A 24,052-nucleotide genomic window follows, 5' to 3' on the forward strand; every position below is an offset into this window, starting at 1 on the left:
TTGTAAAAATTTCCTAGGGTATTTATCTCAAACAGGAATTACTGCATCCTAGGCAAATTTGTTTTAATTTTTACTAAGTATTGCCAGAGTTGTTTTTTGTCCTTTTCTTAGCTTTTACTAAGCCCAAAGGCAGGAGGGGAAAATTAATAATTCTTCCTTCCTCTACCTGAGATAATCTTTCATCCATTCCTTTTTGTGTCATAAATGCTTAATCATTTTCTGAGGCTCACCTAAGTTCTTCTCTTTTTCTGAAAACTTCCCCGAGGCCTCCGTAAGCAGTGATCACCCCCCATTTGCACTTTCATGCATGACTGACTGCCTTGTGTGAGACTGAGCAATTGGTGAATCTTGAAATGCCAGCTTTGCCTATGTATCTGCAAAAAGGTTTGTGAAGATTTAACTGCAGAACAAAAAAAATAAACCTACTTTAAAAGCTAAAGATCCAGCATCAGTAGAGGAGGAGCTATGGAGATCTCAACACTCAGTGATGAGCTGTTCACTTTATGGGAAGGTAGATTCTCTTTCTTATGGCTATAACCACTTGTATGTTGTCAATTTTTCAATGGATGACCCATATGTATATGATCAGCACTAATTGCACCCAGCATTATAGATAGATAGATAGATAGATAGATAGACAGACAGATAGACAGACGAGCAATGAAAGAGGAGACTATAATTTGTGAGGCAGATGAGTTGGGAGTCTTATAGAAAATTGGGCAGTTCCTGGGAGGAGTTGGAGGAGGGAGGCTGTGAGTGGGTATGATCAAGATCCATTATATGCATGTTCAAGATTTCCAAAGATTAAATAAAAACAACTGTTTAAAACAAACCGCAGTGATATTAGAATCTTTAATCAATTCCAAATCACCATCAAAAACAACCTTAGCACTACCATTGATCTATCTGGACCTCTTTTATCAAGAACACTCCAGTTACTTATAGAAATTGGAATTTGAAAACGACATTGGTAGCTTTAACATTTACAAGCATATCAACATAGTCAATATTTGCCACCAGAGAAGACATATATTTCACATTATTAAAATAATAAAAATCCACATATAAAGATATAAGTTTGTAAGGATTTTAAACCTAATAGGAACTTAAAGATGATGTAAACAAAATCTCCATTCATAAGTGAAAAATTGTCCTTTGATATGTTATTTTATCTGATGTCAAAGAGCCAATTAGATTAGTACAGCACAAATTCATTACAACCTGTTTTAATTTGGGTACATTTGTAGGACAATTGACAATTCCCTGTCTTTATAGGTACATATTAACCAGTAAAAACAAACAAACAAACAAGCAGACTGCTTTAATTAAAATGTTTCTCTTATTAGTTCAGTCTAAAATTGTTGTCATGTCAGGTATGTCAAGGACTATCATCACTAAAATTTTCAGGAAACACAGTAGAGGAAACATTTTTTTTGAAATGTAAATTCTGGCTTCTTTGGAGACTCAGTTGTGTCATGTAATGTTTTTCTGGAAACTGTCTCATGAGAGGATGTTTTCGTTGGAGCAGACATGTGGGAGGACATTTTGCTGAGAACAGACATGGTGTTGTTCTGGAAGCTGCCTGGAATAAAGGGCATATGATGTTTTGCTAGAGCAGACTCTTCAGAGAACACATGTTTGGAACAGGTATTATTAATGTAACCCAGAGTGGATGATGCTGTGTGGCATTGGTTCACCTTTCCATTCTTTGCTGGTCTTCATTGGGTTTTGTTGACACTGATCTCTCATAGAGAGAAATGCACCAAAGAACTTCTGGTGGTGATACGCTGTTTTCGTGCTGCTTTTATGGACTTGGACTGATTGACAGTCTTGTCATTTCTTCTGGATCAAACTTCCTTTGCTGCTTAATGAATGGTGTTTGCCAGTGAATCAATCCAGCTACCTATGTTGATTCATATGAACTGAATTGCTGATATCCTAACACTGAAGATTGGATTAACCTGAAAGAACTATTTTTAAACAGGTTCACATCCTCCATTACCTTTCCTTTTCACTACCTCTGGTGGGTGGTGGGCTGGAAGGGTGGTTAAAGCATTTAAGTACCCTTATTAAAGTAGGTTTTGAAAAAGATAATCCTACATTTGTGCATGTGATAGAGTGTCAACCTGTAAGTCTTAACTGATATGGTAAGATTAAATAGATGATAAATTCTAAGATTTAGTACTCTCCTACCTATAAAAGTATCGGCGTAAGTCTGAGAATCACAGGACTATAGAAGACACAGAGATGGCAATGGGTGTCAAAAAAATAGAGATAAGAAAGAATTTTTCTAAGAATTATTTATTTAGAAGAGGCTAGACTGCACTATCAGGCTTTCCTTACCTACTCATATTATATCTTAAGCTTAAAAAGAGTCTCTTTAACCAGAAATGATTTGAAAAAAAATTGAGTATTACTGGATTATAAAATTGTACTGACTTAGAGAGTAACACTGGTGTGAAAACTATGAGTGGAGGAGCTAGGCAAAATTGTTTGATGTGACAGGTTACAGTGGGGAATAAGAAGTGTCTGCACCCCCTTCTTTGTGAATTGCAACTTTCTAATACAAAGTTTCATTGGAAAAATCAAATATTCAGTTAGGGTCCTAGCAAAGGGAGCTTCTATCAGGGAGCCAAAGGATTCATATACTATATGTTGTATAAACTTCCAGAAATATGAGTTAAGTGTTGGTCAGGGCAGTAATAAACAAAAGTGTAGACAAGTCCATGGAGTCATGCTTAGAGAGATCTAGCCAGGGATGCTTCAACATGTCAAGAAATGTCCATTGGAAAGAATTGGCTAACTCCATTAGCCAAGTTCAAGTAACAAGCTGACAATAAACCAAAGATCAATGTTCTCACTTCTGAATTTATCATAAAAACTTAACATGAAATAATAGAAGGGAAGAAAAAGAGGGAACAGCCGGGCATGGTGGCACATGCCTTTAATCCCAGCACTTGGGAGGCAGAGGCAGGCAGATTTCTGAATTCGAGGCCAGCCTGGTCTACAAAGTAAATTCTAGGACATCCAGGGCTATACAGAGAAACCCTGTCTTGAAAAACCAAAAAGAAAAAAAAAGGGAAGAAAAAGAAAAAGAAAAAGAAAAAGAAAAAGAAAAAGAAGAAGAAGAAGAAAAAGAAAAAGAAAAAGAAAAAGAAGAAGAAAAAGAAAAAGAAAAAGAAAAAGAAAAAGAAAAAGAAAAAGAAAAAAAAAGAAAAAGAAAAAGACTGGGCAACTGATGAAGTGTTGGTTTATCCTTGCATTCTTTTATACATCTAAGTTACCCAACTTAGTGAGAGAGATGTGAAGAGAGGTCTTATTATTGAATCAAGACTAGAATTTTAACTTATATTTACACAGGTTGTATTGTATACTCACAGGATATTTTGTTATAAATTTTTGAAAGATAAAATAAGCAAATGGTTGCTTATAGGTAATTATGTTCAGATTACAATCTGGCAACATTTTCCAGAAGTGTCCTGGACAACTGATCTCAGAAGTCAAATAATATCATTAGATATAATGTTCAAACTGAAGCTATGTTTTTATTGAATTTCATGAGTCATATTCCTTTCCTGTATCAGTTATAAATTTTACTATTATATTCACTTTGCATGATCTTCACTATCTAATTGTGGTCCTAAAGTTGATTGTGTACTATACTCATTGTTAGGGATGGTACGTACAAGTTAAAATTGCTATCCTAAATAAATATATTATTCTATAAATAACTAGAACTTTCTTTTCTAAATTAATATATAAATAAGCATATGTATACCTCTAAAAGCTATTTGCATACTTTTATAATCTGGTGTCATATGGTAAATAAATGAATAAAAGCATGAAATAAAATAAGTAGCATAAACTATTATTGGTGTACTCTGAACAGTAAGTCTCATATTAACATCAAGTTCAAAAGAGAACTTACATCATCTTTAGGAAAGATTTTAGAGGGCACGTAGGTCTTCACTGGAGTCATTTGTAAATTTGTCAGAGAAATTTCATTCACATCACATCAAAATTTCTTAAAACTATTTAAAGAAATCTTATTTAGGTAGTTATTTATTTAACTTATTTATTTAGTTTATGTGTATGAGTGATTTGCCTGTATGTAATTTTTTTCTGTGTGTGTGATGTGTGTGTGTGATATATGTGTGTGTGATGTATGTGTGTGTGTGTGTGCATGTGTAGTACATTATGACATTATGTCTGGTGCTCATTGAAGTCAGGAGTCATATCCACAAAATTCTAATTACAAACATTTGTGAGTTACTACGTAGGTGCTGGGAATTGAACCTGAGTCCTCTGTAAGAGTAGCCAGTGCTCTAAACTGCTGACCTATCCATTTCTCCAGCACCTTACAGCATTTTCCCCATATTTCATCTGACTTTATCACCTAGTTGCATCCAAGAGTTTCTTTGTAAATTCTTAAACTCTGAGAAACTCTGAATGTGTGCAATTTTTCTCCTTCTAGCTTCCCTAATCTGTCAGATATGGGACTTTCTCATAAGGCCCTCACTCCTTATAATGACAATAAAATAACCATTCCCTGCATCTTAGCTCCATCTGTTTACCCTTGCCTCCATCACCATGAGAAAATTGCTGGGATCTTGATTAGTTAGTATTTCTGTCATGTAAGGATACACATAAGCTCATAGAATGGGTGTCTCCATGTGCACTTGAGTCACAGAAAGCATTCAAACAAGAACAGTGCTATCAAGCCTTGAACTAGGCAATAAAATTGGATGTTCATATTATGTACACATCCCTATTGTGCATACTCTCTGATCCTGAATGCTAGGAATTTGGAATCTACATGTTCTGTCACATTCTCTCCTACCTTGGAAATGTAGTTCCTGAAGAAAAGAGCCACACTGAAGCCTAAGGAACCAATAATCAGTTGCTCTTTCTAATTGAGCACTTCTCTTTGCTTAGATTTTGGAAGAAGCATGAAAATGATTTACTGATTTAGGAACTGGGTGGAGTGGACCACAGAAAGACAAATCAAAAACATCTGGAATGAACTATTTGAGAGAGAAACGGGGAGGGAAAAAAAAAGTAGAGCTTTCAAATGAAACGAAGTACAGATGATTTGGCCAAATTCAAGCCAAGCCAAACACTCACATTAAACATTGCACTTGGGTCTGGTTCAATAGCAGGAGCCGGCAAGGGGGAGCCTCAGCCAACACTGCATCAGAGGCACATTGTGGAGGGAGGAAATGAGTTTAGTCAAGCCAGCTGTGACTTCAAAGCCGTGGCTCTCCCAGAGAACAGTGGGAAAGGGTTCCCCCTTCAGTGAAGACTGCAAAGTTCATCCAAAGACAGTCCGAAGGGAACTAACTCTGGGAAGAAGCAAATTGCATTCCACACTCTAAATAATACTTTCCTTGCATGAAGTGGTGGTGACCATCTATTTAAAGAGACAGAAAAAGAATGAGGAAGAGGTGATAAGGAGACGTCTCTGATGCACATTCCAGGACACACAAAACTGGTGTGTCTGTGTTTGCTTTTCAGCAAAGATAGGCATGTCTTTGCATGAGTCATGCTTCCAGCTATGTGAAAGGTGACAACACAGGATTTCTCTTCTGAAAGATTCCCATGATTTCTTTCCCCTCTTTGAACTTCTAGAAAACTAATATTTCTTTCAATGCATTTCCTCAGTAAAATTTTATCAAGAAACCCATGGTGGGTTAGGTGGGGGTAAAACAAAGATAAGCAAGGAGAAGCTAGACATATAAACAAAGGCTTATGGTATTGAACCAGAAGCCCCTGTTAGAGCAATGGTTCCCAGAGAGTAGTCTCCTAAAAGGTGAAAGCAGAGGCAAGAACAGCACTGGGGTAGGAAAGTTTGCAAGCTCTAGCCTCAATGCACTGAATGAGAAGGTGCAGTTGGTTTATTGAGCTCTCCCATTGATTCAGATAAGTCTTAAACCTGGGAAACCACTTTTATAAAATAGAAACAGAGGCTTCTGGAGCAGAGAGCCAGTACTACTGAGCCAAAATGGAGATCTTCTACCATGTACAAATCATGGGCTCATCTCCAGGTTAGAATTCTATAGGTGGCCCTCTGTCAATACACAACCATGAGCCTTTGCTTCTAAGTAAACTGCTAAGATTCAAAGGTAAGGAATTATTTATTCTACACCCTCCCCAGCCTTCTCCTTCCAGCTCAATGACTCTCAACCTGTAGGTCATGACCCCCAAAGACCAATATCTATACTGCTAGTCATAACAGTAGCAAAATTACGTTTGAGGGTCACCACGACATGAGGAACTTTATTTAAAGGGTCACTGCATTCGGAAGGTTGAGAACTCACTGTTCTAGCTAGCTTCAGGTCCAGTTCTTGGATGATACAGCTTTTAGAACTTACTTTGAGACACTAATTCTGAAAGTTTACACTCCTCAGGAAATCTTGGCAAGCATGTATTTGCAAAACTTTCCAACTCTTGAATATTCGAGAAGAATAGTGGTTATCTCCTTGAAGCACTCACTGGATGATTGGATCTCTACTGGATGATTGGATTGGCATCCTTATCAAGGGTTTTCTCTTAGTATGCTTGGGCACCTCCGCTGATGAAGATTGCACTATCTCAGGCTGCAGTTTGCTTCCTTTGAGACAGCTCCTTTTAGAAAGCACTTCCTTCTTCTGGGCTGAGCACTGCCATCATTTCCATTCCATTTGTTAGTTATAATTCTATCCCTTGGGAACTCATAGCAAAGATACTTACATATTAATGTGACATTCTTCAAGTATTTGAAGTTAATAATTATGTAGCATATGACATCAGTTAAACTCACAGACTCTGGAAGCAGACGCCCTACATTCAAATTCTTGTTCTGCCACTTAGAAGTCTGTGACCTCAAGAGAGTTATTTACTTGCTCTTTACTCCTTGGTCTATATTAAAAGATATAATAATACCATTACATCAAAGGGCTTTTATAAGGATTTCAGGAATTAATGTATGCATATAAGCCTGGAATACTGTAAGTGCTCTAAATGTTTTAGCTATTATTAATCATCATCATTACCATAAAGATCTTGTCAATTCTCTGACCTCAGCCACATTTCTAATTCTATATTTATTCACTCTGGGACTTGAATAATTACATATGTTTCAGTGAGATCTCCTAATTTTCATTCTACCCCATCCATAAATGTGAGTGGTCAGTTGGGACCACATGAATTGTCCTGTACACTGTAATTTTAAAAAGGAGTAATGTATATTCCCTCTAGCCTTGGCATTAAAATCTTCTACTCTACTTCAGTTTATCAATTACCTGCAGAAAGAGAAAGGGAAAAGAGATGCCAAGAAGTTACCAAGAAGTAGTAGGCACAAAGGTTGGAAGACTCAGAACTCTAGAGTCAATACGTAAAGGGAAACTCCCTTTAAAAATCAACAAGTTTGTGCATTCCTGATGGCTAGTATGAGCAAGAAATTGCATTTGCTCTGTGAAACCACTGAAATTTTACAGTCTAGGATGATTAATATGATGGCTTCCAAATTTATGTCTCTTGCTCATCTTGTGTTTCTGTACTCTAGAGCCCTGTTTTATTCAGCCTTTCTAAATAAGACCTGCAGTATGGGAAGGGGTACACTAAGGGCTTTTGGAACTAGAGCCTCTATATTGCCATTTCAGTCCTACTAGAGACAAGCTATATGCTTATGGAAAGACTAAATAAACTATTCTAAACTCTAATGCTTATTAGTAAATTAAATATATAGATGTCTGTAAAACATAAAAGCCATTGGTAGATAGTAAATATTTAATAAATGTCAGATAAAATCATAGTTATGACCTCGATACTCTAAATATGCTCTTTCTCAGGCTAATATATAATGCTATTATCCAATAGTTGTTAAATTTTAAACTACCAACCTAATCTTTAATCACGTTTTGGTCATTCTTTTATATTGAATGAGTCATTGATAAGTGATTAATTGTTTTCCCTAAAAATTTCTCAGATCCACCCACTGGTCTCTATCCTCTTTTGTTAGATCTTTTTATCCTATATCCAGATATCAACCAGCATCTCTGACTCCATTACAGTTACCATTTCAAGTCTGTGCACATGCTCTTGGCATTTATACAACTATAAGGAATCTTTTTAAAGTTCAGTCTCCTCTTGTTAATTCAAAGTCTTAAGTGCATTAATTCCTCCATTGCCTTTTTATAGGACCATATGACTGACCCATCACTTCAGCCTTCCCTTGTACCTCATTCCATGACTTCATCTCTAGGATTCAGTCATATTGGAATTCTTTTTGTCTCAGGAAGGTACTACTGAGTATTTTGTCTTTGATCTTTGAGTATGTTTTCCATTTAAACCAACCCTTCTCCACATCCTAGGTTATCTAATTAATTCCTGGCCATCTTTTATATTTCAGTGAAGTTGGATATTATCCATAAAGTCTTCAGCAATCTGTACCTAACTGATTAAAGATAAGAACATAACACCTAATTATTCCTCACTGCATTCAATGAACTTGCCACTATTTCTGTTTGCCAGAAGCCCTTGTGCTAAAGCACTGGCTTTTGTGAAGAAGGAACTTATCACATATGCTTTTCAATGTAAAAGAGAATCTTCTTGGGTGGCTTAGTATGTTATATATCCCATTAGAAATGTTATGGAATTGAGCTTGGGATTGAAGGAGAAGGAGGAGAAAGAGGTGGGGCAGGAGGAGAAGGAAGAAGAGGGCGGGAGAAGGAAAGGAAGGAGGACAAGGAGAAGCCTTCAGTAAGTTCATTGTATAGCTCTTATTAAATTTACTTACAAGTTTAAAAAAACTCAGCACCTGCCCCATAGAATTACAAATCTAACTGACCAAACAGACATAAAAGTAAAAGCTTTAGGATTACATCATATGTATTTCTATAATAGACCACCACTCTAAGACCACCACTGACATATTTGTGTCAGGTCAGAAATCAATATGATTCTATAAACTATATTATGGTAGTTCATGTACATTCTGAACATCAAGAATAGTCTCCCTTCCATGGGTCTATATATGTGGTACCAGATCAAAAATACAAGGAGATGTCATTATAAGCCCATTGGAGTCTAGAATTAAAACAAAAAACTTAGAAAAATTAGCCAAGTACATAACTAGATAATGAGGAATGGGTGACTATACTAAATGTAGTGTGATTTGGAGAAGGCATTCTCAGAGAAAGATGAGCTGTGAAGTATACTAAGTCTGGCCTTCAGGTGATTGTAGCTTCACACCCAGCCAAGCCCTCAATATGTGCAGTGTAAAAGTCTCTCAATAACATTTTTTTCTTATCTTTGAAATAAAAAGAACAACCCACAGGTCATCTGATTGATCAGTGCCCCCAGAACCCACTGAGTTCTGAAGAAGCTACGAACTTCCCTTGAGGCTACTTCCATACTTCAAATAAAAAACAGTTAATATTATGACTCTTATGACTCTTAGTGTAGAATTTTCTCATTCATTCACAAGACACTGTCTTATCTCTTAAAAAAAATAATGATACATGAATACATGGACAACGCCAAGAAGAAAATAAGTTAAACTAATACAAAGTTCTACTAAGTTATAAAGATCATCAAGTTAGTTGAGGGTGTTCTTCATCAGAGTTAAAGTAACAACTGATAGTAACAACTGTTGGTGAGTAACAGCTGTTCTCTGCTCAGAAAGACATTACCCTCATTTGCCTTAAATGTCAGAAAAAAAATGTGGTGAAAATTTAGTTGTTTCTTTTGCTCTCAAAAAATAAAAAGTAAATAAATATAACATAATGTGATCTATGTCCCATAGCAACTTTATATCCATCCCCAAAGAATATGGGTTTCCTTCAACTTGTTTGGAGTCATAACCAAAAGTTTTGCTGCTGTCCCTGGTTCTAATAAAAGTCTGGGTTGGGTTTTGGATTACATTCATTCCAGAAGAACCCCTTGTCAATCGTGGAGTGGCCCTTTGTTGTCCACAACCAGTTGCAGTGAATTTGGGGTTAAAGGTCTCTGGTTACATCCACCGGAGAAATCAGATTCAGCTACACAAGGAACATATTATTAAATAAAATTCAGCATTTGTTTCCACAGACAGAAGGCAACAAATACCCTTGCATTTATTCTCCAAGACTACCACGGATGCTTCTGTAACCTATTCTTTCTTATAATAAAGACAGCAAGATTTCCTAGCAACCCGGAACTGAACAGATAGCAAAGGAGTATGCAGCAAAGCAGTCAGATGTAGTACTGGGGATGCTTTTTCTCAAAAAAAAGATATCAACTGAGAAAGTTTATTGCAAGCTTGTACAACCACTCTGGAAATCAGTCTGGCGGTTCCTCAGAAAATTGGACATAGTACTACCGGAGGATCCCACAATACTTCTCCTGGGCATATATCCAGAAGATGTTCCAACTGGTAAGAAGGACACATGCTCCACTATGTTCATAGCAGCCTTATTTATAATAGCCAGAAGCTGGAAAGAACCCAGATGCCCCTCAACAGAGGAATGGATACAGAAAATGTGGTACATTTACACAATGGAGTACTACTCAGCTATTAAAAAGAATGAATTTATGAAATTCCTAGGCAAATGGATGGACCTGGAGGGCATCATCCTGAGTGAGGTAACCCAATCACAAAAGAAATCACATGATATGTACTCACTGATAAGTGGATATTAGCCCAGAAACTTAGAATACCCAAGATATAAGTTACAATTTGCAAAACACATGAAACTCAAGAAGAACGAAGACCAAAGTGTGGACACTTTGCCCTATCTTAGAATTGGGAACGAAACACCCATGGAAGGAGTTACAGAGACAAAGTTTGGAGCTGAGACGAAAGGATGGACCATCTAGTGACTGCCATACCCGGGGATCCATCCCATAATCAGCCTCCAAACGCTGACACCATTGCATACACTAGCAAGATTTTGCTGAAAGGACACTGATATAGCTGTCTCTTGTGAGGCTATGCCGGGGCCTAGCAAACACAGAAGTGGATGCTCACAGTCAGCTATTGGATGGATCACAGGGCCCCCAATGGAGGAGCTAGAGAAAGTACCCAAGGAGCTGGGGGAATCTGCAACCCTATAGGTGGAACAACAATATGAACTAACTAGTACCCCGGAGCTCTTGACTCTAGCTGCATATGTATCAGAAGATGGCCTAGTCGGCCATCAGTGGAAAGAGAGGCCCATTGATCATGCAAACTTTATCTGCCTCAGTACAGGGGAACGCCAGGGCCAAAAAGTGGGAGTGGGTGAGTGGGTGGGGGACTTTTGGGATAGCATTGGAAATGTAAATGAAATAAATACCTAATAAATATATATATGGGAGTGTAAATGAAAAAAATACCTAATAAAAAATCTTTAAAAAAGAAAAAGAAAAAAAGAAAAAATAAAGATGGGTAAAACCCTCCAAGTAGTTTTCCTGCTTTACTAGTCCCTGCCAGTGCCTACCATTACTCACTCCATGTTTGAATAACACAACTTTTAGATTACTGTATTTATCAAGGGATGGAAATACAGTCTGTTTGAAAAAGTACTTTGGTAGCTCTCCCCGGTGCTTTTGCACACTCAAGTGTACTCTCCCACCCTCCCTCATTCCTTCCTTCCCTCTCCCTCCTTATGCTAAGCTTCGCCAAGCTTTCCTAATTGCTAAACAGTCTTCTCTGTCTTAAAGCTTAAAAATGTGAAGAATCACGGCTTGTATGGCACCAATGTACTTGAATCCCATTACATCCCTAGACCTTCATTATCCAAGCCAAGCATTTTATGTCTCTGTAGGCACATAGCAGAGTATTGTTAATAATGTTGGCCATATATTTCTACCTCTGTCTGCCCAAGTTTATGTATATATACAATATGTAAATATAAGAAGATGCATTTTAGAAAAGACTAAACCTAGATTTTACTCCTCAAATACTGTTTTTACCAATACAGTAAGTTGAGAAAACTTCTGAGTCTCAGTTTCCCTGACTGAGGGGAACATTTTTCATATTAGTCTTATTACTTTAAAGCTCAAATAAAATAGTGTGAGTTGTGTGGGTGAATAATACATTTCTGGAGAAAGATACTACCTTGGAACCATAACAATTTAGAATATCCATGCCCTGAAAGGTCACAACATCTGTCATCTCCTCAAAGGGTCTTAAAGTTGTGCTTTTTTTGGAGAAAAGAGAGCACTGTTCTGAGCAGGCTACATCCACCTCCCATTTCCTGTCTAGCATCTTTCTGGAAAGTACAGTCAAGTGGGACAATAAAGCGCAAGGTTTGAAAGAAGCCCAAGTTATTTTGAAAATCTAATTTTCAGGTCTATTCCCCTGGGTGAGCCGTTGCATTCATTTAATCCAATGTTTTATGAAAACACACAAAGCTGGAGCTCTGCTTTCCTGCTCCAGTTGGCTTGCAAGATTCCCTACACCACCATGGCTCTGAGTGTAAATATGAACTGCATGAAACAACCCAAATGCCCAATCACTGCAGAAGGACATCATTGAATGGGCCATTGTATACCTGTAAATGGTCATGAAAATCCTTCTCAAGTATGAAAAGGCACCAGTGTTATAATCTTAAATACTTGAGCAGGGTTTGAAACTACATAGTGTATACTGGCTGTTTATCAGCATTCTTTGTTGATCACAAAGAACTCAAGGCTGAATAAGCAAAATAAGCTGCCTCTTTCTTTTGGCCATTGCTTTGTGTGTGCAAGGGATTCTGGGAGTCAGGCTATGAACTCCCCCAGGTCATCATACATTACCAGTGCAGTTACTCTGAACATGATAAGATTATGTCTTTGTTAAAACTTCCAGAAATTGAAAATTAGTAGGAAATACATTGATATAGCTAAGTTGTGAACATCCTTGCTTAGTCCAGCCTACTTTGATGTTCTCAGAACACGGGCATTATCCTTCAGTTGGGGAAAATCATCCCACACAAAGCTTGTTTAATGAAACAGTCTTTAATATTTGATGTAGTTTGCTGAACATCTGTATCCAAAACACCTCTGGCAACACAATGTACTACAGAGAACCAGGTGTTTTCCCAGATGCTCACGTGGCTACTGGGAGTTGTGGCTTACTGTAGATGACCAGCATCAGGAGTATCACACTACGCAAGGCCAGCCCAGGAAAAAGATTCAAAAAATCCAAAACTAAAATGTCAACTGACTGGACATCACATCATAAGGTAGAAATGTTTCTACTCAAACCACAGAAAATTGGAGGTGTGTGTGTGTGTGTGTGTGTGTGTGTATGTGTGTGTGTGTGTGTGTGTGTGTGTGTGCATATCTGTGTGTCTGTGTATGGGTTATGCATGTCTCTGTGTGTGTCCGTATGTGTGTTCTTGTTGTTGTGATCATAAAAAGAGAAAGAGCTATAAGAGTATGTTCTGGCGGGGTGTGGGGGAAAGAAGTTGCTTCAGTAGGCCCATGCTAAGGCATCCCTTCCCCCTAAGGACCCAGACACACACCAGTATAGTATAGAATAGAGTTTATTTAGGGTATGGAGAGGGGAGTTAAGAGAATACCAGAGACAGAGAAAGGCAGAGAGAAGGGGAGAGTAGAGACTTATAGACCAGACATGGCCATGTGGAGAGGAGGAGAAGGTAATGGGAGAGAGCAGGAGCAAGAGGGCAAGAGGCAAGAGAGAGGCAAGAGCATAAGAGGGAGAGGAGGGGCCAAGCAGCCCCTTTTATTGGGCCAAGCCTACCTGGCTGTTGCCAGGTAACTGTGGACAGGAGCATACCTGGCTGTTACCAGGTATCTGTAGAAGTGGAGTCCAGGCAGAATACCAACTCTTGTCACCTTTAAGCATTACCAAAATACCATTTCAATTTAAAATATCCAGTCCAATAATTAAATACCCTTTCCATCTAAGAATTAAAGTGGTGCCATCACCAACTAATGAAACTTATTTTTTTTTTCAAGCCAGCTCAAGCTCGCTCGTACCTCACTTCACACATGCCTGCCATGGGGAAGAGATCATCACTGATGGCTTTTTGTGGTCTTTCTTTGCCCCCTCATCTTTCTCTCCCGCGTAGCTGCCTTGGAATCCATCAGTGTTGAGAGAAGTCAAAGCGAAGAGAGATAAGGAACAGTGCAAGGCTCGGGTAATGTCTGGTGTGAGCATTGTTTTGGGTGGTAGAATCACAGGGCAGATGAACACTGGAGAAATGTCTGTTGGTTCTTCAGGAGTTCCTCACAGGTCCTGCCCCAGAGCATCGGCTGCTGAGCCATCTCTTGCTTACTTGGTTCCTTGACAACCCCACTTCCTGAACCACTGATAGACTGCTCTTCCACCAAGTCACTTGACACTTTTGAGTTTTCTCTTAACCAAAGACACTTTCAAAAGAGTCCAGACGTAACTCCCTATACCTCCAAATTTCCTTGCACTCCTCAAATATAACTCTACCTGCCATTTTTTGCATGCTGAAAGCTATGGCTCTTTGAAGGTCCTCTAGTAGGCGTATGCCACAACTCAGGGCTCCTTGTGTCCTAAATTTTGAGTGCTTCTCTGCAAACTTGCCACGCTCAGCTTGGGAAAAGACACTAACACTAGCTTCTGCATGCCAGGCCTCAGTAAAGGGCCATGGTGCATGACCACAGTATTATATTTGTGTATTAGTCTAAATGATTCCACTTCAACCCATTTATAGGCATAGTAAGACTTTCTATTAGTTTTTCCCTTAGAGTTACCTAGATTCATACTATGTTGGCAAAATCTTTAAAAATTCTGTAATTAATTTAAAAATACAGCATAAGTTCTGGATAGGAAATAATTCTTATAATTTTCTAAAACTAGTTTCTTTTCCACCAGTGTGACACAATGAACATATTTCACGTGTTTAATATGCTTCTATTTTTCCTATCTTTAGATAAATTAATATCCTTATCTCTAAATGGATCTTGAATGTGTATAATGATTCAACTAAACACCTGAATTGGACTTACATTTGCTTCTTTAAAAATCTACATGATCAGTCCTCTTCCTCAGCCATCCAGTTTCATAGAAGTTCCTCAGAAGTGAAATGTTATAGTCCTCGCAATCGCAATCTTGCATTTAGGTCTGAATCAAAGTATATTAAGGATCTGCTAAATAAATCTCCAACTGTATCACTCAGGCATCCTTGGGAAAGATGGAACTATTTATCTCCAATGATGTCACCCAGAACGCTGCTTGTTTCTACCAGGTTTTTGTTGTTGTTGCTGTTGTTGTTGTTTTTTGTTGTTGTTTTTTGGGTTTTTTTTTTCATCTAACAGATTGAAAACTTCACCATTAAGAACAATGAAAGCCACCAGACACAGGACTCAAAAGAAAACTGTTAAAAAGAACTATCCAAACTTTGCTCTCTCCTTGTACAGCTTAAACAGGAAAATAAATTCATTTTCTCTTTAATAACAGACATACTGTTTGCTGAAACAACTATGAAGGTATTGTCTAAACTGAGAAGCAATACAGACTTGGCTCCACACCCAATGAGTTTGAGTTCTGTAAGGTCCAGATCCAAAGAAACGGATTTCTGCCAGCATAGACTTGTGAGAGCTAATGTTGTCCGTGTGCTAGAAGGGAAACCTTGTTTGCAACTCAGCTGCCAACTTTCCAGCTGTCATCTTCATCAGCAAAGGGCAAGAAGCACTCAGACATGGGCACTGTGAGAGCCCAGCTAGTCTGTAAACCTAATCAGGATCACACTAATAAATAGTAAACCTTCACTAAACACTGATCATGAACCTCCACTGCTGAGAGCAGTCTGTGTATGGTATGACACTTAATCTTCCCCGGGGCCAATGAAGCCAGTGCAGCCCATGATGAGCACTGGGTGTCTAAAAATGAGCTCTAAGAAGTTAAATAATTTCCTAGCCATCACTCAGCTAACAAGTGTTAGAATTAGCCTTTGCACTAAGGACGTCCTTGTGGGGCCACGAAAGGCAACCTGTCTTGGTTGAACTGAGGCTTGCTCTGGAGACCCAGTAGGAAACTCTACAAGGGACAGAACGGTGAGCCATGTTCCCAGAGACAGGTGCCTGATACCACAGAACCCCCAACTCCATAATTCTGTGACTATAAGTCAAGCAGACAATGTTCCAAGCTCCTGGCATTCTGGGTAGACTCCACCCCCACAATTACCTGACTATAGCCAGGTATGCTCCTCCTCAAGGTTACCTAGCAACAGCAAGGTAGCCCAGCCCACTATAAAAGGGTCTGCTTGGTCCCTCCTCTCTCTCCCTAAACTCTTACCTTTCTTACTCTCATCTCTATCCCTCCTTCTCTCTCTCCCTTCCTCCCTTCTCTCCACATAGCCATGGCCGGTCTCCATCTTTCTACCTTCTCTCTTTCTATCTGCCTTTCTACAAAACGCTCTGAAACCATAGACTGTCTCTGCTCATCAAGGCCCATCATACTTGAACGATGGGATAGGCTTTCCCCTAAAGAGACGCCCCTAACTTCCCACTTGAAGGCCTTCCTGTGCTCAAGCCACAGACTGGACCAAGGACTCTTCTCCCTGTGGGAACCACCCAGCGGCCCCACTTCCCCTGCCCTCTCCTCTCTTCAGCCCCAGGGATGACCAAGCCACCCCCCGGGGGAGCATTTTGTTCTCAGCTCTTCTGCAGTGTCCAGCTGTGTCTGGGATGCCTGAGACTAAGAGCCTGTTATCTCTGGCCTCTGTGAGGTCCAGAGACCTCAGACTGCCCCTTGTCCACCCCCCTCAGGCTGGGTCCATAGCTTCCCACAGCGAGACTCCCACCCAAGGTGTGTGGAAAGTGTGTGGCAGTCCTCCCACATCTGCCCAGAGCACTGTAAGTCTGGTGAGACGCATATTTTCTTCCACTCCCTTTATTCCCACTCACCCACTGCCCTGCACTTCCTAAGCCTGTAGCCTAAATCCCAGTTACCACTTGTTCTGCCCATCTCCAAAGTCCACTGTTTTAGCCCGATCTCTGGTCCCTTAAGATCTGCTTCAGAATCTCTGTGTGTGTGGCGCGGTTTGGGGTGGCCTCTGCTCCCCATCATCACTCTGTTTCTTTTCTCTGATCCTACCCTAAGTAGGATGTTTTCCATTCTAAGTATTGACAAACCCAGATTTGCCTGCCTCCTAATATCAGGGAAAGGTGGCATTCTCAGAGTGGCATGGCAGTGGGCTGGCCTTGCCAATTTCCTTACACCACTGGTGATAATTCTTTGCTTACTAGTTAAGTTATTAAAGGTTCATTCCTTTTTTTCTGCCAAAGTTTCTGAACTGTTCCCCATGTAAATATAACTTCCTTTCAGCATCCTCCCCTAGCTTTTAACTCCCAACCTCCTTAACTCTACTCCCCTTTGCACCGTATATGCACACACAAGGCCTAATATACAATGAACAAAAGAACAAATATGGCCTTCTGCCTAGCACTGAATGATCATAGTCTACAAGTCTTAGTTTTTGTAATATACTGAATGAGAAAAGTCAAAGGTATGTATATATAGATATAAAGTGCAAATTACAGTGGCTATGAGTAAAGTTTTATTGGTAAAAGCCTTCATTTATTGAGATGTTGACTGTGTGAATTTGAACTGTAATGACAGAATCTAGTGATTTCTATGATGATCTGTATCCCAGTGTCTAAATTATTTTTATTTGTCTTTCAATACAAAAAGTATTTTTTGGTAATCCCCGCATTACAGTACTATCAGGTAATGTCTCAGAGGACTGATTGCCCATGTTGCTGATTTTGGTATCGTCCATGCAGAGAATAGGCTTTGTTCTTAGAAGACTGTAAAATGGAAACACGAATAAAATTACATCACTTTTTAAGAAAGCTTGTATACTTATAATCAAGAATCTTAGCATGTAAAATCATCTCTCCCAATTACCCTCACATATCAAAGTATAATATATTGATAAACACTTTTTGAGAGCGGGTGGTATACTAATCAATCCTATTGCCAGCAGATTCCCTACCATCTGTATGAAGCAGAAGAGATGCAGTTTCAAGATTCCTTAAAGAGAAAATCATGTAGCAAGTCAACCACTTTCAGAGTGTGGTCAACTGTGGAAATGTGTAACTAGCCAATAGAGATTACCAGGGGGGAACACAAGAAAAATACCCAAACCTCATTGATTTTCTTCCCTCTTCCTCTTCTCTACTGGGACATCGTGTAATAAAACTCAGTCCCCGGAGCCCTGTAAATTCCATGTATGGAGTTTAGCTTCCAGGAACTAGAATAAGATGGAAAATGATAGGCAAATTAAAGGAGACTAGGGAAAACATCCTACAGGTGACCTCAGTGACAAGCCACATGCATTCTTTTAGCCTTCAAATACTTCACACACACACACAAAATGACAACTTTGATTATATGATCTCTACAATGAGCAAACCAGCAGTAATAATAGGAGTGTTGTTAAGATTCTGTTATGTTCTATATCCCCTGGCTGCCATATCATATCGTGGATGGATATATCTCCCTTGAAGAGATAAGAAAAAAAGGATGTTCAGAAGGATGGTGCAAGACATTCATTCATACTCAAAGGTGACACTACATTTTCCTCCTGCATTTTTGCTCACCCTAACTCCAACCTATTTTACCTGGCCTGTTACAACAGTTGCCTGGAAGTGTTGTTATTATACAAACTGAAGATATCAACCGTCACTAGGGTATATGTTACCTGTTTAGGTCTCTTGGGTTTGCTAAATCCACACAGCTCTCCCTAATCTTACACTTACAGTTTCCATGGTCACTAACTCACTGCGTCCACAGACATAGAATGAGGCATCTAGAAAAACAGAGTATTCCATACCTAACTCCTTCCTTATTACTACTCTAATTTAACACTTGGATAGCAATTTTAGTAAAAGGGACTCTGGTGACAGATGTACCCAAGTTTTCTGGAAAATGTGTAGAAGATAGAATATTATAAGTCTGACCCTTGTATGTTTTTTTTATTTATTCTGAGCAGTTTTCTCAACACTGGAACCCTTGTGCATCATAGCATGGATGTGATCTCTTAATTATTCATGCCATTAATAATTGACACCATTAATAACACTGTAATACCATTAATAATTGAACACACAAAATGGAATTCTCTGGAATTAATTTATTATCGTTAATTTTCAGTGCCAGTTTACCAGAACTCATTAGAATGGTGGTCAAGGTCTGTGCATCAAATTATTTAACTAGTCATCTTTAAGCTTAAAAGGCTGAGGAATTATGAAACATACTTCAACTACTTCCTGTCCTTGCCATTAATACTCAGTGCCCCTTTCATCTCTTCTCTCTCCAGAGGAAGGGGAAAATATTTTTTTGTGAATAAATGTAGAGAATACAGCAAATGCTTGTTTCTGACTCCTAAACTGTGTGGTAAAATATAGAAGGGAGAGAGTAGCTGCCTACAAAACCACAGAGCCTTGTAACAAACATGCCCTTAGATTTCGTCTTCCCAAAGCTGAGGCCTTGTATTGCCATAAACTCCCACAGTCTAGAAAAACTCTCTTTCTCACAATTATTATTATTATTATATTATTATTATTATTTTGGTTTTTCAAGACAGGGTTTCTCTATGTAGCCCTGGCTGTCCTGGAACTCACTTTATAGACCGGGCTGGCCTCGAACTCAGAAATCTGCCTGCCTCTGCCTCCTGAGTGCTGGAATTAAAGACGTCCACCACCACGCCCAGCTTCTCACAACTTTTTGCTCCTTGGGATCCCCATTCTTTAACCTTGACAAAGAAAAATATTATTCTACTCTAATCTCTCCTTTATTGATGTTGTCTCTGTAATAAACCTATTGATACATTTAAGAATTTCACAATATGATTTACCTGCAGGTGGCTCAGTGGTTAAGAATACATATTGTCTTCCAGAGGAACATAGTTTGGCTCCAGTACCAATCATGGGAGCTTCACATCAGCCTGTAACTCCAGCTGCATCACGAATGAACTTCTACTTGTGGCTTTCTTAGGTCCCTGTAGTCACATGCACATACCCTGACATAGACATACACACATACACATTACAAAATAAAGTGTAAAGAAAAATAATTTCACATCCATGTACCAGAGAGAAATTGAAAAGAGACAGCAAAACATCTCTATTCTCTAAGATTCAACACTTTCAATATCTGCGCAGGTGCACACAACTGCTCTATAACATCACAACTCTCCTGCGGGGAATGGCTGCTCATTCAATTTGTTTGGGACTTCCGGTGGCACAAACTCTTCATCCCAGAATGGATCTCACACTGAATCTTGACCCCACAAGTGCATCTACCAATGCAGGGACATTTATTCTCACATGGACAAGGCCTATCTACGTGACATTCTAGCTCCATTGTTTGAACAATAGCTGATGGTAATTCCATTCTTTTCCCACTAAGCCCCTATAAAAGATGAGTGTAACTGTACAGAAAGCCCCTGGGATTTCCTGACAGAAAAATTAATGGGATGTATCTCTCCTATGAATTCCCGTAATACTCCATAACTTTGTAATGGTGCTCTCTCATCATTCCATCTTTCATTAAAGCTACTGATAAATTTGTCTTTCTCTCTCTCTCTCTCTTGGGCTATGTGCCTCAGAGCTCATTCAAGTGACCAGTATGGCTATTTATGACCACTGATTATAAGATGCCTCATCACAACCTCACTTCCTTGTCTTGTATGCCCATTAAAGCTCAAGAGACCTAGGAGTTAAACTTTTATGAAAATTTGTGAAAATACCTAGGAGCTACTACTGATGCCTGAAATCTTAAGATAGCTCTTAGTTAGGGTGAGCAAAAATAAATATGTTGAATAATAAAAGAAAACTCACATTTTTCCATGTAAGAATTGAAATCTATAACTCTTTCCCATTTTCATTTAAACATCCTCTGATCATTACTATGAAATAGACCAAAATGTGTTGATGTTTATATGCTTAGCTGTACTAAGAATACCTAGGGCCTCCTTCACCTTTAGATGAGAACCAATAGGCATTTAATGACTGCTGAGAGGCAGTCTTCCCTAGAGAGGAGCTTCCTAATTGGTTATCCAATACCAAGTGGTCAAGCCTTCAATCCTAAAATTGTGTATCTGTTAAAAATTAAATGAACTCAACAGTGTGTATTGACATGTGTGTATATAAGTAACAATAATAATTACTGAATAAGTAAAGCAATAGAGATAATATATCTTTATTGTAGAAAAGGGGCTTGGAGTTAGAGGAAGAACTATGGCCAGGGGAGCAGAACATGGTAATAAAGGGCTGAAAATGACCGAAGTATATGATGTACATATACAAAATGACATAATGAAACATCATTTTGCATAATTAATAAATGATAATGAAATGAATATATTAATAGAGTATTATCTACCTACTACCAATACTTGTTGCCAATTTTCCTTTAAGGTAATAAATATTTGAAATTGCTGTTGATTTTGAGATCTTTGGAATTCCTCCAGAGGTATAGAGATAAATAGATTATCATGTGCTCTAGAATGAAAATGCATTACCTTTTCCACCATCCTGATCGTTCTTAACCCTCCTTGTGGATATAGTGTTCTTGATTAACCAGAAGGGCAAGCATCATGGTATCCCCTAGACACTCTGATGAAGGATGCTGAACTCCAGTGGCAGAAATTATTTTATCCATGACAAAACTTATCAACTATTAATTAGTTCACTCAGCAGGCCAGGAATCCATCTGCATCAGATGATGGTAAGTGGTCTAGCAGAAGAAAACATCTGATATACACATGTGATTGAATTTGCAGCTCTTCTCCTGCTTTTCATTGAGGTTTAATTTGGGTATTGCTTTAATATATGCTTAAATCACAGCTTTAAAAGAATCATCATAGATTCAACTGAAAATGCTATGGCTTCTCTTAGTACAAACTATAATCATGTGTGTTAAGTATTGATTTTCTTACTTGTTTACCACATCTGTCTCTGCATCACTGTGTGTCTCTATCTCTATGTCTCTGTCTCTGTTTCTCTGTCCTTTTGTCTCTCTTCTTCTGTCTCTCCCTTTCTCTGTCTCTCTCTCTGTCTCTCTCTCTCTCTGTGTGTGTGTGTGTGTGTGTGAGTGTGTGTGTGTGTGTGTGAGAGAGAGAGAGAGAGAGAGAGAGAGAGAGAGAGAGAGAGAGAGAGACTGTGATGTTCTGCTCTGCCTTTACTTTGAACACAAAACACTCATGGAAAAAGATCCTGGGCTGTGCCCAAAGGTACAGAGCTATCTAAACTCGATTTTGATCATCCAAATGTCTGTAAGATGTTTAAGTATGTGTTTTGATAACAGTAACATGTGTCCTTTTCCATTACATACAATTATCAATTTTATTGATTTTATTTTTTATTCCAAGTATCAGCTTTTGGTACCATTGTTAATCTCTGTTAAATTTTCTTCCATTTCAGTGATCTTTGCTCCAACTTTTACTCTTCCTTTTCCTTCTTTCACTTGGATTTAATGGAATTCATCGTCTCTAGATTCCTAGGGTGGTTGTAGAGTTTTCTTCCCTCCCATAAACATGCCCATAGCTAGTTTGTGTTTTATAATCCTGATTTTGTTGTGTGATTTTATTTTCATCTACGTCAACTTCTGTTTGTTTTTATTAGGATTTCTCCATTGAACCATGTATATTTGGAAACATGTTGCTTAATCTCCAGACCTGGGAAGATTTTTTTTTCTGTTATCTGCCTGTTGGCTTTCAGTTAAATTCAAATGTCTGAAAGCAGGCACTGTATGGTTTGTTTTATGTTACATTTTTAAGGTGTGTTTTATGGCCCAAAATTTGGTCTATCCTGGTGAATGTTCCATGAAAGATGTTATTCTTGGATGAAGTAACCTAACTATGCCAATTATACCTAGTGATTGATGGAGTTGTAGAGATCAACAATGGCCTCACTGATTTTCTGTCTACTAAAGCTGTCCATCTCTGAGAGAAGACTGTTAAAATCTCCAACTATAATAGTGGATTAACGCATGTCTCTCCTGTACTCCCATCTCTCTTTATTTTCCCCATCTATCTTTCTGTCTCCCACTTCCTTTGCCTTCTATTCTGAGAGTCCAAGGACAACACCCAAAGCTCTAACTCATTAATGGTGTTTTCTTCTTGTTCCTTCCAGGCCACTAATGGGATGCTAACCCAACAAAGTCTCACTTAGTTGGCTGGGGAGTTCTGGAAGAAATGTTACCTCTTCCAGAGACCCACACAGGCTAAAAGCAACTGAGTCTTTTTGCCTCTGGTTCATTTAGTCAGAAGTTATAGGCCACCCAAGGAAGGATAAGACATCAAGCTAGATGGCACTTCTGTAGATGCACTAGTCACCAAAAGAACTGACGGATGAAATCATCATCAGGTCTTTCACAAGGGTGTGGCAGTAAAAATCTTTGTTTACCACACCTTGCCCTTGATAACATACCTAAAATTGAAAGTAAAATTCTATCACAAATAGATTAATAGTGGCTTCTGGTGTTAACATAACAAGGCATCTCTAGGTGAGGAATCTCTCAAATAGGTTCAACACTTAAAAAATGTCAATAGTGGCTAGCAAGAAGGCTTAGTGGATCAAGGAAAAGGATGTCGAACCTGATGACTTTAATTGATTCCTGAAGTCCACATAAAGGTAAATGGAGATACTCAACTCCACAAAATTTCCTTTGACTTTTGCACACGTGTTATGGCATAGTACCCATGTGCATATGTCACGCACACTCACAAACACACACACACACACACACAAATAATGAATGAAATAAAGTTTAAAATGCCAAAAACTTTCTTGCTATTATGCTCTTTTCTGAAAGGCAGCAACAATCATGATTCAAGTCAAAGCAGGTATAAGACGGCAAACTATTCCTTTTCATTAGACAGCAAGAACCTTTTTAAATACTTCTACAAAGAAACTTTCCTTTCTAAGATCTCTTTGCCTTAAGCTCAGGTACATCAAGGCTTTCCAGAATGCTCAAAGATTGAGAATGTTTTTTTGTTTTGTTTTGTGGGGATGTTTTATGATTGACTGACACCAATAAGAATTCATTGCTCTTCCACTCAGGCCTAAATGGGATGTCTTCATCAGCCCCACCCATCTTGCTTCTCAAGGATCTATTCCCAAC

The 24,052-nt window shown here is 38.6% G+C and overlaps 1 long non-coding RNA gene across 2 annotated transcripts; it reads right to left on the minus strand.

The window, feature by feature from the left end:
* Positions 1-17,872: 17,872 nt before the first annotated feature.
* Gm41335 lies at positions 17,873-21,658 on the minus strand. 2 transcript variants are annotated; one of them, XR_875379.1, is made up of 3 exons: positions 21,450-21,658; positions 19,782-19,946; positions 17,873-18,176 (listed from the first exon to the last, which is right to left on the minus strand). It is a non-coding gene; the product is annotated as a predicted gene, 41335 (long non-coding RNA). The 2 variants fall into 2 exon arrangements; XR_875380.1 differs by lacking the exon at positions 17,873-18,176 and adding an exon at positions 19,608-19,679.
* Positions 21,659-24,052: the final 2,394 nt, after the last annotated feature.

The sequence above is a fragment of the Mus musculus genome, chromosome 15, assembly GCF_000001635.26.
Source record: "Mus musculus strain C57BL/6J chromosome 15, GRCm38.p6 C57BL/6J".
Taxonomy (NCBI): domain Eukaryota; kingdom Metazoa; phylum Chordata; class Mammalia; order Rodentia; family Muridae; genus Mus; species Mus musculus.